The sequence below is a fragment of the Rhagoletis pomonella genome, unplaced genomic scaffold (genome assembly GCF_013731165.1).
Source record: "Rhagoletis pomonella isolate Grant_MI unplaced genomic scaffold, Rhpom_1.0 Rhpom_scaffold_00010, whole genome shotgun sequence".
NCBI classification, from domain to species: domain Eukaryota; kingdom Metazoa; phylum Arthropoda; class Insecta; order Diptera; family Tephritidae; genus Rhagoletis; species Rhagoletis pomonella.
Window position 1 is genome coordinate 37,305,544 of NW_023458564.1, and position 18,503 is coordinate 37,324,046.

The following is an 18,503-nucleotide window of genomic DNA, read 5'->3' on the forward strand; positions in this document are numbered from 1 at the left end:
AAATTTAGCTCTTGCTTTTCCCACTTTTCATGCTGTAAGTTCAGCTGCTTATAGACGCACGCTAAAGCTTTTCTATTAAATTTTTGTTACTTTAAATTTAACTTTTGGAAGTGCGAATGTTCAACAAACTTTTCGTTCAATTTTAAATAGGAAACTTTTTTATTGAGATTCGTCCACATTCTCTGCTATTTATTTTTTTAACTCTCATTAGGTACACACACTTCTGTGCCCTACTTCAAGCACTTGTCGAATAGTTTGTTGCACACCAAACCGCAAAAAGTCAAAGTCAGTTGCCCCATTTACAGCCTCATAATGATGTCGCACTAATCGCTGCCACACACACACACACATTTTCCTGCATAAGTGTGCACTTCTGAGAATAATCGTATGCTCGTATGTAGTGGGAATATAGTACATATGTATGTATGTATATGTATGCATTTATAGGCACAATCACATTAAGCAGCACGATTAGCAGCATTATGCAAAGCGAGTAAACTGCTACTAAAGTCTCAGTAGGTACATAATCGTTTAGGCTATATTGTGGCAATTTTCCACAGGCTGTTTATGATGGAAAATGCTCACAACTACAAAGGCTTAGCAATTTTCTTACATACTAAATAAGTATATATGTATGGCCAAATCCATTTTCTCTTAGTTTATTTTAAATGTAATCCTCTTTAAATGGCATACATCTAACTTTTGACACTTGACTTTAACATGGATTTTGCAGGAGATTCTGAGGGATTAGATAGATAATATGAAAACTGAGTGCAGGCAAACTGACTGTAGTTAATTTTGCCAAGTTACCACATTTTGAAAAAAGTGTATCATGTAAAGTTGGTTGGTTTTAGTGCTATCCAAGTTGACACTCAGTAATATATGTATAAGCACATAAAAGCGCAATTTCGGTGCACTTATCGTGGATAATGATATTTTAACCAACGAGAGCCTACCTATCAGAACATTGTTGCAGTTTAGTCAAACCATATAAACCGCTTATGAATTCGTACGGGTATATGTCGCATATTGTGGCACTAGATAAATTCGCTAACTGCTTCGTTATGTGTTTCCCGAAAGTTTTATGTCTTAAATATGTCACAGCTCGGCATTCTAGCGGCCAATGACCGCTGATAGTCGTTATAATTCTAAATACTTCTACCGTTGACCTACTTATTAGCTCTGTTGTTCTTCTCCTACTTAAGTTATGCTACGGTATTGTGCTATCTTGCAAGTCTGAATCTCTCACCACCTCTTTCTTGCCAGTTCCCGAAGGTGCAAGTGGATTTCTATATCACCGTTACAGATTCATTCAAACAAGCTACCGCCTTGGCCAGTTCGTCTGATCTCTCTTTGCCTTCTAAGTTCCTCTGGCCAGACATCCAGGAGTGCTACCTGGCTATCTGAGTAAATAGCCGCTATTGCTTTTCTGATAGCACAATTCCTTAGTACCCTACAGGCTTCATATATGCCCAGCTGGAGGAGACCGATTGACACTAAGCTCCTCGGAATATATTCCTGATAGATACAGATGGCTTCCATATCGGCTGCTTGGTCCCTTCTCCATTTCCTTCTGGGTGGAAACCACACCTGAACATTCAAGCCAAAATCGGGACTTGATCCCACATAGTTTGCGGTTTTACATCCTATCAAGGTAGCGCCTGAGTTGAGCTAAGCCCAAAGGTTCGCGATCCCCACCGCCCAGACTCTCTGAGTCGCACAGCTGAGTACATTGCGGTTTACTTTAGGAATAGATCAATGGGCATCATATTAAGGACTACATTCAGTGCTTCTGAAGGGCGGGAATTCAGTGCCCCAGTTATCCCCTAGCATGCCGCTCATTGTAAGCTATTTAGTTTACTGACAATTTATTGTTTGCCTAAGGCTGGCCATCGTACTAGGGCGCCGTAGGTAAGGATTGGCCTTATGACAGCTGCGTACATCCACATCAAAAGTTTCGGTTTTAAACCCATAGTTTCGACTGAAAATCCGTTAACAAGTATAAAAAGCGATGAAGGCCGTCTCCTTACGTTTCTACTAGAATTTTTCTCACTTTTTGAAGACCCCTCGGTACTAAAATGTTAGAAAGCATTAAGACATGAACTCCATCAGTCCCATGAAAACATTCTCTTAAATAATTCCTAAGTGTATTCCAAACGACAAATATACCCAGATCTTCGTCATCTTGAAATGTACAAGTAAACTGATAAGTTTTGCAATGCCAACATATTACTAAGAATATGTATGTATGTATGTACATATATTCAATTCTTCTCCCTACCCTAAACATTGGTCAATAAACTCAAACAACTGACCGTAACTTTCGTAGACCATTTAGAGGCCAGAAAATTGATACTTAGCATTTTCCTTTACATTATACATCAAAACCAACCAGACAGCCGAGACAATTATTCAAATTTCATTTGCAAATGTGCCCTAAGTGTTTTTTAATGTGTTCACTTTCCGAATCCCTCACTGCTATCGTCGACCACAGTTCGTTTTGGCTACTCAAAGCTTTCATCAATGCTAACAAATCATAATTGTTTTGTTGTGTGTGTGTTTACATTATGGTTTTGGAAATGAGAAAATAGGCTAACCATTTGTTATGCTATTTAATTTTAGGTACATATTTGGAAGTTAAATGCAGAAAAACAAAATACAAATAAATTACTTCGGTTGTTTTTGGATCGATTTATGAAATCTAAGAAGTCAAAGAAAACTAGATGGCAAAATAATAAAGCTGCTGAACATAAATCTATTTATTTTTCAATATAAGCCAACAAATTAACAATAATTTTAATATTTTGGCAATTATACCCAATTCTAGTAAAGTTAAAAAGTCAGATGTTAACTTTTTGAAAAAATTTAGTTTTGTTGATCGTATCGTAGCACCCTGTACTTTAATATAGTCGAAGTTAGGTATGGCTTAACGAGACCTGTCCCTAATTATGCGTGATAGTCAACGCTAGATGAAACAATAAAAAATAACGTCAAGGATATTCATGTTCTGTTCGTTTATGTATTGAGGTAAAATAAAGTGGCATAATTTGAATTAGAAATGTTATCGCCAACTAAGTTAACATCAAAACCACTATTGGACTTCAGAAGTATAATTAGAAGGGTGTTGCTTGTAGGCAAAACACGACAGCCGCTAACATTGCCAACTGAAAATGGAGCTGGACGCGTTTTATGGCAGAATTAGTTCAAATTAGACACTTGCTTGTGGAAGTTTACAAATTTATTCATAAATGTGTGTACAAACATACATACATGTATGCATATGTATTTATATATGTACATACATATGTAGATATGCATTAGTAAAATAAATGTAGAAATATCAATAAAGTAGTAGAAAGTTTGGATGGAAACGAATAATATGGCGATACATTATTAAGCAGAGAAGTAGGCATGTGATTTATGTTGGTATGTGTGTATGTACTTGCCTTTCATATATAATGTAAATGGTTGAATAGGGCAGTTGGAATATTTAAACCTATATATGCATGTATGTATATGAAGTAAAAAGCAGTGACATTAAAGTAAATTGTTTTTTTTTATGGCTCAAAAATTTAAATTTAATTTTTTCTATTTTGCTTAGAAAACAAAATTAGCTTTTTGTGTTTTACTTAGCGGTAGTGAGCTAAAAAATTGTCAAATAAATATCATTAAAAGTAAATATATTTATTACACTCTTAAGGTTAAGAACTGATACTAAGGCTAAGATAAAGACGAATACGATTACGACGGCGAAGCCAAAGACGAACACGAAGATGCATACGAAAACGAACACCAAAGCGAACATGCATACAAAAACGATCACGAATACCAAAACGAATACGAAAATGGCGACGAAGACCAAAGGCATATGTTTGATACGAAAACGAAGAGAAATACGAAGACGAAAAGAAACACCGAATCATATACGGAGATCCAGGCGACTACAAAAGGTAATTTGAATAAGAAGGTAAACACGGAAATGACGTCTGCTATTGCTATTAGAATTACGATTACCATGAGCATTTCCCTTACCATTAAAATTACCTTTACCATTGCTTTTATCATTACAATTACCGTTACCATTTGCATTACCATTACCATTACCATTACCATTAACATTATCATTACAATACTTATTACCATTGCCATTACAGTTACCTTTACCAATACCATTGCAATTGCTATCATTTTATTTATCTCATGGCGTTTTTGTATATATCCTTTTTTTCAGAAATATGAAAACTGTGATATTTTAGTAACTACTAATGCTTATTCACTTAAAATTGATATTATTTACAGTGAGCTTTAGGCGGAAAATAAAGTTTTCGAAAATGGGCGTAACCACGCCCACTTATGATTAGATATGTATATCTCGGAAATCGCCGGGCACAGTTGTTGGGCCCAGATAAAACATATAAAACGGTTGAAAATTTTTAAAATCGGACACTATGCTATAACCAAATCATGTTTATAGATAAATATATGTTGCTAAATTTTTCTGGTTATAGATTGCTAAAAGATTACTTATGTTGAATTTTTTAATAAGTGTCGTTGACTAAAGTAAGGTTTAGGCTGATACATATGCCATGTACTACAAATGGCCTAAATAATTTCTGTAAATATAAACAAAACTCACTGAGAATAAATTCGCGTACAAATTATTCGAGATCCTTTACACAAATTTCCAACAACTATTTGACATTGTGAGGTAAATAAGAAAACCTATTCCATATTTATGCTATGCAAAGTGTATTTGCTTATTCAAAGAGCGGCTCCAATCTAATTTTATGTAAAGTATCTAATTTTTATTTAGCAGTTTATAACTTTCTTCTGTAAGCATAGAATTTCTAATAAATTAAAATAAATTCTTTTGACATTCAGTTCGCCTTAAATTCATCCGCAACTTAAATGCAGTATAGTGCCTACATAATAAAAACAATTTAAAAACATTTCCGAGAAATTTCCACTGCAAAGAAATTTGTCTGTGGCTTTTCTCACGTTCGCATCTGCATAATCTGACGAACGAACGCTCTGGATATATACCTACATAGCACATACATACGTTGCATTGCAACCAAATAAGCGTCGTTTAAGCCACTAGTAGTAAGTACTTGCAACTATGCCACGTTGCATAGATAACTTTGTTGGTGAAGTGTTTGCTAGAGTGTAGCCTTATGCTCAGCAATTTTCGCTGAATTTCTTCTTTTCCATTTGCCTGCTTTTTGCCGTTATTTTAATTCACTCACGCGCAAGTGCTGTCACGCCACAGCTGCCAGACCACTACTATACACTATTATTCCAGCTGCAGCCACCGTTGGCGGCGTTTCTTGCAAGAGTAGATAATGCAGTTGACAGCACATACATATATATGTATATATAACAAGTAAGAAAGTCTAAGTTCGGGCGGAGCCGAACATTAAATACCCGGCGCAAGTATTAAATATATGTTTTCCACCTTTCCGAAAGCTACCGCTACATGATAAGCCAGGGTGTATACATTTTAAGTAAATTAGCAACCTTAAATTTCGAAATATTGAAATTTCAAGCATATCTGAAATTTACCGTTATATGAAAAGCGGCCTCAATTTTAGTCCGATTTCAACAATTTTCAACGGTTTGCTTTTATGTGGCAAGCACAATAACCATACCGAGCTTGGTACAAATTGCTAGAACGGTTAGCGAGATACATATATGTGATCACAAGTGGGCGGTGCTACGCCCATTTTCCAAAATTTTGTCATAAACGTATTTCTTGGTAAAGAATTGTTGCAATCATCAATTTTGAATAAATTAGCTTCAATATTTACTGATTTATCGAAGATTTTGTATTTCTCGAAATTACCGTTATATGGGATGTGGGCGTGGTTGTTGTCCGATTTTATAAATTTTCGGCCAGTTGGTATGCTGTACCAGGACCAACAACTGTGCCAAGTTTGGAAGAAATTGGTGTAGCGGTTACCAAGATATACACATGTAACCATAAGTGGGCGTGGCTACGCCCATTTGCCAAAATTTTGTAATATTCTTATTTTTCGTCTAAAACTCATTGCAAATATCAATTTTGAGTGAATTATCTTCAGTAGTTACTAAAATATCGCAGTTTTCGTTTTTCTGAAAATTACCGTTATATGGGAGGAAGGCGTGGTTATTGTCCGATTTTTAAAATTTTCAGCCATTTAGTATGCTGTACTAAGGCCAACAACTGTGCCAAGTTTCGAAGAAATTGGTGCAGCGGTTACCAAGATATACACATGTAACCATAAGTGGGCGTGGCTACGCCCATTTTCCAAAAATTTATAATATTCATCTTTTCCGTCTGAAACTCATTGTAAGTATCAATTTTGAGTGAATTATCTTCAGTAGTTACTAAAATATCGCAGTTTTCGTATTTCTTAAAATTACCGTTATATGGGAGGTAGGCGTGGTTATTATCCGATTTCGCCCATTTTCAATACCATCCGTCCCACGCCCAAAAGAAGTTCACGTACCAAGTTTTGTTAAGATATCTCATTTTTTACTCGAGTTATCGTGTGCACAGACGGACGGACGGACGGACGGACGGACGGACGGACGGACGGACGGACGGACGGACGGACGGACGGACGGACGGACAGACAGTCACCGCTTAATCGATTTCTCTTTTCATTCTGATCATTTATGTATACATTTGTCTATATCTATCTCGATTCGTTTTGCCTGTTAAAAACAACCGTTATGTGAACAAAGTTATAATACCCTTGTGCACAAGTGCGCTCGGGTATAAAAATGTAAGTATGTACATAGAAAAGTACCAAGCTTTGTACGTGTATAGCTAAAGTTGTCTTTCTGCTTCGTAACTGTTGCATTAGGCGTTCGTTTCGTGCGCTGCTGAAAAGTGTTGATGTCGAAATTTGCATAAGCTGCATAGCTCCTCCGGCTATTGCACTAAGTTTGCAACTGAAATTTGTGTTCCTCAAATGCATCGTTTCTACAGTTAGCATAATATAATAATCTAGAAATAATTGTAATGAGTATCTATAAGTAGTGTTGGAGGCATAATTTCGTTCAATTACTAAAATTATTTGAGCTAAGTCAAATTTCATATACATTTGCAGGTAGGAAAATTAAATTTCTTTTTTAGGCTTAGAATTTAAAAAAAACTTTAAAATAAAGTAGAGATTCTATACATATTTTAAAATGTAGTGGAGGCGTCTAACAAAATTCAAAAGTTGATACGAGTAGAACTGCTTTAAATTTGTTGGTGCTCAAACTGGATAGAAGTATATTTTACATAGTTGGAACAAGTTTCCCTTATCCCTTACCAAGCGAACGGTTGCCCATTTTTAAGTGATACAGTATGTATGTATGTATTTTCGCTGCACTCTAAATTTGATGTGTTTACTGTTATATGTGTAGGGGGCTGACTGCTGATGAGGCAGCAGATAGACCGATTTGGACAAGTGGGTAATCTCCCTGATTTCCCTTCCACTTGGCTGAGTTGTTATGCATTGATAAGTATTGAGATTTTCACAATTAACTTATACCTTTTTTCATATATTGACAAGTTTTGGCTATTAATTTTTTTATTAGTGAATGGAATTTTTTTAAGAAAATATAATTTGTAATTCAACGAAAATCGCATGAAACCAAGTTTCAAATTTTGTGCAAAGCAAAAAAAAATGCAACAAAGTTTCCTAAAAATTTCGAGCTGTTGAATTAAATTTTTTTTTTTTAAATATTTAAAGTATGCAGTTTTGTAGCCCATTCACTTTTAGTGGTGCAAGCATGAAGTAGCTAAGCCTTTGGCAATTTTTGTTGTTGAAGGTGTTACTCATTTTCTCCAAAGACAAAAATCAGATAAAAAGGAGTCTTGTTAGGTTGCAGTGAAAACAAAACTAAATACTATTGGTAAGCATTCCTAGCTCTTCAGGCATTGTCTGAGAATGTAAGCAGCAGCTGACTTCCCCGTGAAAAGTAGAACAACCTTAAAAAACGGGCCGATGAATTTGCAAAGGACGGGTCTAAAGAATGTCTAGATAAGCAAAAACCAATTATTGGGCTAAGCCAGCCAGTAACGCCGGCTATCGTAGCCACTCTGCAGGAGCCTGGTCAGAATAATAAAGGAAAACATGTTTTTTCTAATAGCGATCGCCGTTCGGCATACTATGGAAAACAACCGAGTGCACTTCTACCATGAAGGAGGTTCTAAAAATACCCTTCGCCGTTCGAAGGTCGGCTCTATTTTGGTAAGAATATTAAGCCGCACAGTACATATTGCAAGAGAAGAATGCTGAAAATGCGTACAAAAATGTGTACGGGCCAATATATTACACTGTAGAAACTATAAAATGACAGAAAAACGCCGAGACACGTAAACCTGATTTTGGGTCGTAGATTACGGATCTGCATACCATTTTCCTAGATCACTTCATTTGCTCCAGATAGTTTCATTTTAAGTTTGCATTGTGAATGAAAAAATTTCAATGGAAAATGTTACTCATACGCCATGTGCAAGAATGGCTATGTACACACATTTTATCCAAAAAAAAAAAACCATTATACATTTTTGTTTGATCCTTCACAACTTTTTTAACAGAATTTAAATATGCTCTGTTCGGATTTTTTTTTGAGCTCACAAAGAGGGTTACAACTCAGAACTATGCGACTTTTTTGACTCTAAAATGAGCTCGAATGTTTATAGGGAAGTAAGTTTTAAGCAAAAAACAAAACCGACTTCAATTCTCTTAAAAAATTCAAGATGACCGTTAGTTTCTTTATCATCAAATGATCGAATCCAAACCTAATTAGTATGGTATCACCTTTTAGGTACCAACTTTCTTTAAAAAAGAAATTATAAAAATTAGAGAAATCGGTGGTCCAAAGTTATCCGGTAACATACGTAAATAAATATTCCGACGAATTGATAACTTCCCCCTTTTTGTGAATTTGGTAATTTTTTAATAATTTCCCTGCTAAAATTTGATTTTTTTCATCCAAATGAAAATATGTTGGGGAAAATGGTTATTTCAAAACTTACGATTTTCTCTAAAGTATTTTAAAAGTTATAATATTCTTTGTTTTATCTTTATTAAAAAAATAAAAAAATTCAAACTTGAACGAGAGAAAAATAAATAAATAATATAAAAAAAAAACTTTTTAATATACAACGCTTTTATAAATGGACTAAAAAGTAGAAAATAATACTTCTCAGTCCCATAGAATTTGTTTTGATAACTTTTGATTTTGAAATTTTAGCAAAAGTCGTTATAAACAACTTATGAGATTGAAAATGAAAAGCGTGGGGCGCATATAATAGCCACCTGAATTGATATGAAGGGTAATATATGTTCATATGTATGTGGATATTTGAATAACGACCGCTTAAAATCGATCTCAAATTTGTACTTTCGCTGAAGAAATTTTAGGTCTATGTTATGTAGTTTTCCTATTGTCAATTAAATATAATGCTTTGTATTGCATGCGCCCCACGCTTTCCATTTTCAATCTCATAAATTGGTTATAACGACTTTTGCTAAAATTTCAAAATCAAAAGTTATCAAAACAAATTCTATGGGACTGAGAAATATTATTTTCTACTTTTTAGTCCATTTATAAAAGCGTTGTATATTAAAAAGTTTTTTTTTTATATTATTTATTTTCTACTTTTTTGTCTTGTCTGTATAAAATTTTGCGATAGATATTAAAATAATTCAACGATATTAATAGAAAGGTGCACACACATGCATTTACATATGTATGTACATACAAACGAGCACCAATTAATTTTATTTAAAGAAATGGCGTGTCGTCTATTTCCGCTGTAGCGAACGTAGTACATAGGGCGACATCTAGATGTCATCTACCTCGCCCTATTCACTACAGATGTCGCCCTATGCACTATGCTTTTTTATAGGAACTTTTCAAAGCAAAGGTTTTATGGTGTCGGACATACAACATTGAAAGTTTCTGGATCCACAACATTGAAAGTTTCTGGAGCCACAACATTGCAAGTTGATAAAAGCGTTGTAATAAAAATAACGACTTTATATAATTTGTTTTATTTTTTTATGAAAGTCTCTTCTGTTACAAAAAAGTAAGCTAACGATGAAGAAAATCGATGGATAAATAAGAAAGGAATGAGTGGCCAAATGAAAATGCGCAAGGATTTTTTTGTATCAAATATGAAAAGAGAAGAATCTTACTCAGGTGTACATACGTGGCGGATGAGGAACATTATTTCCTGCTCATTCCTCATACAAAAAATCTTTGCACATTTTCATTTGACTACTCATTCCTTCTTTACTTATTCATCGCTTTTCTGCATTGGTAGCTTCATTTTTTGTAAACAAACAGGCTTTCTGTTAAAGTTAGAAATTTTTTTCCATCAAAAAACCAAAAAAATCTGGAGTGATCAATTAATTTCTCGGCAGCTATTGTTTAGTTTGCACTTTATGAATTTCAGTGCACATAAATGAATTTCTCTGCCAAAATTTTTCCAAAAAATATCCAATAAAACACAGAAACATAAAGCCGATCTAAAAGCGGCCGCCTACCTTGCTAATATTAAGCCGGAAGAGCTTTCTGAGCAAAACGTGCTGCTTACAGAAAATTAAAATCGACTGCACCTAACGTGTCGGCAGCCAAATACTTTTACACACACTGTTGCAAATTGATGACTGCATACGTATGCTAGATATCTGCCAACCGGTACATAATAGATACATATGTTAGCGCAAAAATTTGCACAAGCATGCAATACGTACAAAGCATAGAAGCAAGCAAGTTAGCAAGAAAAAGTTTACCATTATAAATGCGAGTATGTAGCAAAAGCAACGAAGAAGCAAAAATTGTCTACGTGAAAAACGTCAAACTGACAAGCGAATGCACTTTTGAAATGCGAAAATTATAGTACTTACACACACGCATAAATATGTATTTGTAAACACCTTTTTTGTGGGGCGCAGAGAGCTTTCTAGTGGGCGGCCTACAGATACATATTTATCGACAAAAATACAAAGTTTTGTTGTTGTTGCATTGCTTTTTAGCAATCATTTCATTCAACCTCTAACATTATGCATGTTCATCTTTAATGTCAAATGTATGTACGTGTGTATGTGCATATGTATGTATGTGCACGCGGCACGAGTAGACTACAGTTGCCACGTCTATTTGCTCACTCTCCCCCATGCTTATGCTGCTTATTCGTTGAACCTGCTGATTATCGCTTAACAACTTTTCGATTTTCGTTTTCTATTTTCGTTCCGCTTGTTGTCTGCTTGCTTTATTGTTGTCGTTTCCGTTGTAATTTCTTTGTTGCTCGTCGTCATTTTCAACTGTTGCTTCCAACAGCTCCTTCCTGCGCTGGGTTTGAATGCTTTTTCCTTATTTTTTTATGTTTTTTTTTATTTGGTAATCATTTGTATTTTCCTTCATTGCAACAATTTAAAATGTTTTCTACTTTTCTATTTTGGAAGTACGAGAGTACGACTATCTGGCAGCTAAAGCTTTGCAGAGCAGTATGTCTGCGCGTGTTTGTGTGCGGGAGCGTTGGCTGAAATCAGCAAGTTTCCTGCGGGCGCGCGCTTAATGTTTGTTTTTTCCTGTCTATCCGTTTCTTTTTATTTGCTTGTATTTCTGTTTACTTGTCTGTGTGGACAGTGCAGTTTCAAAAAGCTGTTTGTGTAAAAGATTTTGTAAACTTGAAACCTTTAATTATAAAATCGTTGGTTAAAACAAAAAATAGAATATTAGGATAGCAAGTTTGGTTAAATATAAATTTTTGTATAAAACTGTAGATATCAATAATGGCAATTAAAAGGATTGCACAGCAAACATGCAATGCGGAGAGTACCTAACAATCCAGTTTCTATTGTTACACATACGCCCCGCACACACCTAGCCCTACACGGCGTATGAGTAATAAATTGCCTTCCACTTACAGCAACTTAAGCAGACTTAAAACAAATTTTATTTTGCATTGGAAAAGTAAGAGCACTTAAAAAAAAGAAAAAAAAAAACTTAAGTCAATAGTCAAAGTCCACGCGCGCAAGCAGCAGCAGCTAAAGAATTCAACATTGAAAGTCACGCCGAACGAACTAAGTACAAGCAGTCAGACATCCATTAAGATAACACATTTTTCGCGCTTTCTTGCGCCACTTTTCTACACCTCACTACTACATTTTTTTTTTTATACACGTATATGTACTATTTATTATATATGTATGTATGTATGCATGTACTTTTGACCGAGTTGGAATTTCGTAATACTAAATTCTGCTACTCAATTCACTTTGGATTTTTGCCAACGAGTAGAGGAAAAAATTCAGAAAAAGATTGTGGGGAAAATCACTTTCGTCTCCTTCGCTGGCAAAGTTTCTTTGCGGCTGTTTTTTTTCTAATTTCTCTCTGCACACTTTAAGTTTTCTCAAGAATGCTGTATAAATTAGCTAAAAACTTTGTAGCAGTTTCGTAGGTGGCATTGGCAAGTAGCGAGCCAGAAGGGGAAGTAAACATTAATTTCTACAAATTGCCAAGATGTTTGTGTAAACATAGGAAAAAGAGGCGGCGTTAGTTGCTATTTTTAAGCAATGTATGTATGTATGTGTGCATAGTAGATAGAAGATTGTTATGCTTCGCAGGCATTTTGATAATATTTAAGACCGCATAAGAAAAGCTTTTAAATATTTCTTCAAAGAGGTAAACCGATCTCGTAAAAATGCATAACTTTTGGGTATGGTACATGGAAGTTTTTATGAAGATAGAGAAAATTTTGGCTTTGGATTTAGTGTTTTGGTAAACCTTGTGGTAAATGTTGAATGCTAATCGGACGAGAAATATGCGCGGTGTTGAGCTAATCTATACATATACAAAAATTATAACACGCCGATATCTGTGCATAAGAGATATTAAAGAAGAATTAACTAGGGGGGTCTTTATTAGATCAACAGATGCCAATTCAACAATTTTTAGAAATTTTGCCTGTCTGGCTGTCTGTGAGTATGTTTGTAAGCGCAATACTTGAAAACTAATTTATGGCATTGAATGCTGTTTTACGATGTATTTCTAGAGGTCTAACTTAAAATATAGAAAGAAAAAAAATTGAGAGTTGCCACCTGTTTGAAAACTTAAGTTTAGCTAAATGGATAAGATAAAGTAAATATTTCAACATGGTTGTTAGAAGAAAACGACTTAAGAAGACTTACAGCCGAAAATATTTTTGTGAAAGGTTGCCACCTTTTTGAAAATTTTAGTTAAATTTAATTGATATGATCAATTAAAGAGGTTTAGGAAAGTTTACTGTCGGAAAAATATTCGAGGAGGGTTGCCACCTCTTTGAAAATTTGTGTCCAATTAAATTGATAAAATAAACGAAATATAAAAAACGGCTATCATACAACACAAAAATACTTGTAAGGCGCAGTGAAGCCCGCTGGGTATTTCCTCGTCAAAAATAAAAAGGTTCGCGGTTTGGGGTACACCCCAGGGGTAGTAATTTTACTGCTTTAGTGGAATATAGCAGTCAAAAACCATCCCTATGGTGTTACAGGCGAAGACTGGGAGTAAATCCCGAAAATACGGACCTATTACTCTTCACTAGGAAGCACAAGATACCGAATCTCGATCATAGCACTCTTGGGGGGAAGGCCGTTGTAATAAAGGAATAGACCAAATGGCTTCATCTCTTACTAGAAAGGAAACTAAACTGGGGAGCAACATTGCAGATGGGGAGCCCAAAGCAACATTAGCATTATACTCCTATGGCAAGTCAATATATAAAAGATGGGAATTGGAACCCAAAATAATACACTGGCTTTACGAACTTAGACCAGATCCCTATCATTGTATAGTGGTATGGTGGGATACCCTTGTGATAGGGCTTTTGTCCACACTCATAATGGATGCGATGAGAATAACATCATCTAAGGTACTGCATTCCCCACTGAATTTTCTTCCCGAAGACCTACATGCCAAACAGATCGCAAACGTGGCGGCCATTCGTATGAACAGTCCACATAAGTGGTAAAATTTTGGTTATGGTCATGGTGGGATACTCCGCACACCTGAGAATATCACTTAGCTTTCACCATCTGGACTACTGTAGAGTTTTTCATGTGGAACTGATGGCAATCTACAGGGCCACAAAAATAGTAAGGTGTAATAAGTATGATACCCCGAGCTAATATCTACATTTTCACTGACTACCAGGCGGAAACAACAGAGCCGCTGGAGCTGACAGCCTGCCAGCTGAGCTATTCAAGTACGGCGGCGAGGAGTTGATAAGGTGCATGCATCAACTCTTGTGTAGAATATGGTCAGATGAACGCATGCCCGACGACTTGAATTTAAGTGTGCTCTGCCCAATCCACAAGAAAGGTAACCCCGCCATTCGCGCCAACTACCGCGGGATCAGCCTTCTATGCATAGGTTACAAGGTCTTATCGAGCGTATTGTGTGAAAGACTGAAGCCCACCGTCAATGAACTGATTGGGCCTTATCAGTGTGGCTTTAGACCTGGCAAATCCACCATAGACCAGGTATTCACAATACGCCAAATCTTGGAAACGACCCGCGAGAAAAGGATCGACACTCACCACCTATTTGTCGACTTTAAAGCCGCTTTTGACAGCACTAAAAGGAGTTACCTATACGCCGCTATGTCTGAATTTGGCATCCCCTCAAAACTCATACGGCTGTGTAAAATGACGTTGGGAAATACCACCAGCTCCGTCAGAATTGGAAAAGACCTCTCCGAGCCGTTCGCCACAAAACGGGGTTTCAGACAGGGCGACTCCCTTTCATGTGACTTCTTTAATCTGATGTTGGAGAAGATAATAAGAGCTGCCGAACTGAACCGCTCAGGAACAATTTACTACAAGAGCGTGCAATTGCTGGCTTATGCCGATGACATCGACATCATCGGTAACAAAAACCGGGAAGTCTGTTCTGCCTTTTCCAGGTTGTATAGGGAAGCAAAGCGAATGGGTCTGGTGGTAAACGAGGACAAGACGAAGTATCTCCTGTCATCAAACAAACAGTCAGCACATTCGCGCCTTGGCACCCACGTCACTGTTGACACTTACAATTTCGAGAAAGTAGAGAATTTCGTTTACTTGGGAACCAGCATTAACACCGATAATAATGTCAGCATTGAAATCCAACGTAGAATCACTCTTGCCAACAAGTGCTACTTTGGACTGAGTAGGCAATTCAGGAGTAAAGTCCTCTCTCGACGTACGAAAACCGCGCTCTATATGTCACTCATCATGCCCGTGCAGGTATATGGCGCAGAAGCATGGACAATGACAACATCCGATGAGGCGGCGCTTGGAGTGTATGAGAGAGAGATTTTGCGGAAGATTTACGGGCCTTTACGCTTTGGCGACGGCGAGTACCGCAGACGATGGAACGATGAGCTGTATGAGCTTTACAACGATATGGACACAGTGCAGCGAATTAAAATACAGCGGCTCCGCTGGCTTGGTCATGTCGTTCGAATGGACACCGACGCTCCAGCTCTGAAAGTATTCAACTCGGAACCCGCTGGTGGTAGCAGAGGAAGAGGGATGCCCCCACAGCGATGGAAAGATCAGGTGGAGGAGGACTTGGCTTCACTTGGCGTTTCCAATTGGCGTCAGTTGGCACAGAGGAGAAACGACTGGCATGCTTTGCTGAACTCGGCCAAAATCGCTTAGGTGGTTACAGCGCCAAAAAAGAAAAAGAAGAAGAACAGGCGCAAATCACATCCCTCACGAAGCAGTCGACAATCTTCATTGTTGTCATGAAATGTCGCACACCTCTTAACGGAATGGTTGAGTCATTTTGTACAAAAGTTGATATGGCTTCCTGTGACACTGCGACATACATGGGAGTTGGAAGGCCGACAAACTGGCCCGACTTGACACCAAACTTACTATCGAGGATACAAACGATGAAATAGGGAATACCCTTATGAGCTTGCACACTTCTTATTGCCGAGGGGCTTACTAACTGGAGAACGATAGATGGCATGACGAAAATTGCATATGCTATGGCGAAAAATGAAGGCTAGCGATGAACAATATTTAAGTGACTTTGGATATTTTTTTTACTAAGTTTTTAAGGTTCCAGCATTTGTATGATTTGGTGCCTCCAAACCATACCATGCTCAGACTTAAAGCACTGAATGATTTTCAAAATGAAATTAATTTAATTAGTATGCTTTGCATTTTAGCTTAGAATTTTAAGTAGTAGAAAAAGTTAATTCCCTTCTGGTTAGAAAGCGAATTCATACTCGTATATACATGTGTGTTAGTATGTACAATAATAATAAGGCACATTTCACTTTTTGCTGAACAGGCGCGACTTAGTCGTGTTGCGGTGGAAAACCGCAGGCTCGCTTTGTTTATAGTAAATTCTTGCAACCAGATAATGAATGTGGCATGTTAATGATGCAACTTGTAAAGCTGCAGGTGGTTATACTTATGTAGTATTATTTCATGGCAATTTGTATTATAGTTGTTTAGCATTTAGCTGAAGGCAACAGCGACGGATGCGCTTTGTCGAAAATATTTCAATGGGAGATTTAAGAGAATAGAAATTGTGAATGAAAAGTACATGCAAATACCGTGACCGGATAAAGGTGTGCCATTTTAGAGAATAATATAAAATAATATTATGATGGACAGTATGGGGTTGAGTGGCTTTCGACGCTACCTTATTCAACCTTAAAAAAAATTAATTTATAATCTTATTTTTACTAGTATTCGCTCAGTGTTTGAAAATCAACTCGATACATAATTTTAATTTTTATTTTATATGATTTTTCTCTCAGTGTTGAGTTAGGGCGAGTTGAAGTGATTTGAGATGATATGAAATCAGTTGAAATGAGGTGAGTTAGGGTGAGGTGAAAGAGGTAAATGTGAGGTTAGTTGACTTAACATATCATAAGATAATAAATCATAACATAGTATAACATACCGTAACATACCCTAGCATAACGTAGCATATCACATCACATTCACATTTAATACAAAAAAATTACACGGAATATCAAGGTGTAAAACTGGCCACAAACTTTCACAGAAGATAAATGTAGAGAAAAGGATGAAAATGGCCTGCTTGGATCTTTACGCATGCAAACAGATGCCTAGCAACACACGGGGACTATCCCCCAATATAATCAAATTGCCATTCAATGCGGTTGTGAAACGAGAACTTTTCCAGGGCGTAATAGTGTGGTGGACAGCAATGAATAAGATGGTGTAAAAATATTAGCGATGGTACGGACTAGAGGGCTAAATGAATGCATTCAAAACGGCTTATGAATTATTCATATACAAAACGAATGAATTATTTTGGCTTGAAATTTTTTTTGAATTTGAGTGAATAGCTCTTCTGATATTTGAGTCGATATTACAATATTCAAACAAAGTGAAAATCAATTGAATTGAAATAAATGAAAATTTTTTGTATGAATATCCAAAAATATTTTTTCTATGCACATATGTACATATGTATGTATGTATGTATTGCTGCGCTCCTATTACATACGAAAAAACTTGTTTGTAAAAAAAAAACTTTTACCGAAATGAGTTTGAATGATTTGAATGTTTTCTAATCATTCATTCACATTCTTCCATTTGAAGGTAGAAAATATAAAACAAAATGTATATTCATAACTTACCAAATTCCAAGCGCTGAGTGTTTTGTATGTGAAGTAAAATATTCAAATCTACTGTACTCTGTTTGGCTGGAAGTTTGAATGAATTCATGCAGCCCTCTAGTACGGACAAAAACTCCACCAGCAGCTGCGCTGAGTGTACATCCCACCAGCTGATCTGGCATCTGAAAACATAGCCCTGAAAACAGCTACATATTGAGGGCTTATATTCAATACCCTCTACCTGCAATTTTCACAACAACTACTTTGTGACCTTAGAACCCGTCTGGGACTTACCTGTCATCACTGATGTAAATTCTTCTGTCAAGCGTGATACAAGGTCAGCATTACTATCACCGATGACAGCTAAGTCTTAGGTGGATTTTTTAATTAGAATCTCATTTTTGTGAAAAGTGCAGATAGAGGGTATTGAATATAAGCCCTCGACATCGATCAATCCTACTGGTCAGCTCAATTGCAGATCATATGGTCATAGTAAGTTTTCCTGCCGCGTGCTGACAAACACAGACAACATCATCCCGTAACTGCAATTTGGGAAAGTATGCCTGTCACGATTGAGGAATATTGATGGCGTAAGGATATGTGAGAGCAGGTATCCACTACACTGAATTAGCAATAAAGAGGTCGCTTAAACTACCAAACTACAGCAGCATCTTCCAGGCGGAAGTAACGACGGTAACAACAGCAATGCGTATAGAAAACTCATAAAATTCTAAATAGATAGCCAAGCAGCCGTAAAATCCATTGTATCACATACAACGATCTGAAAAAGTGTCCTCGAATTCAGGTGTGGAATAAAAATCTTCGGGTCGACTACGAAAATTCTCTTGTGCTGGGTACCAGGACATAGGAGCCTAGAAGAAAA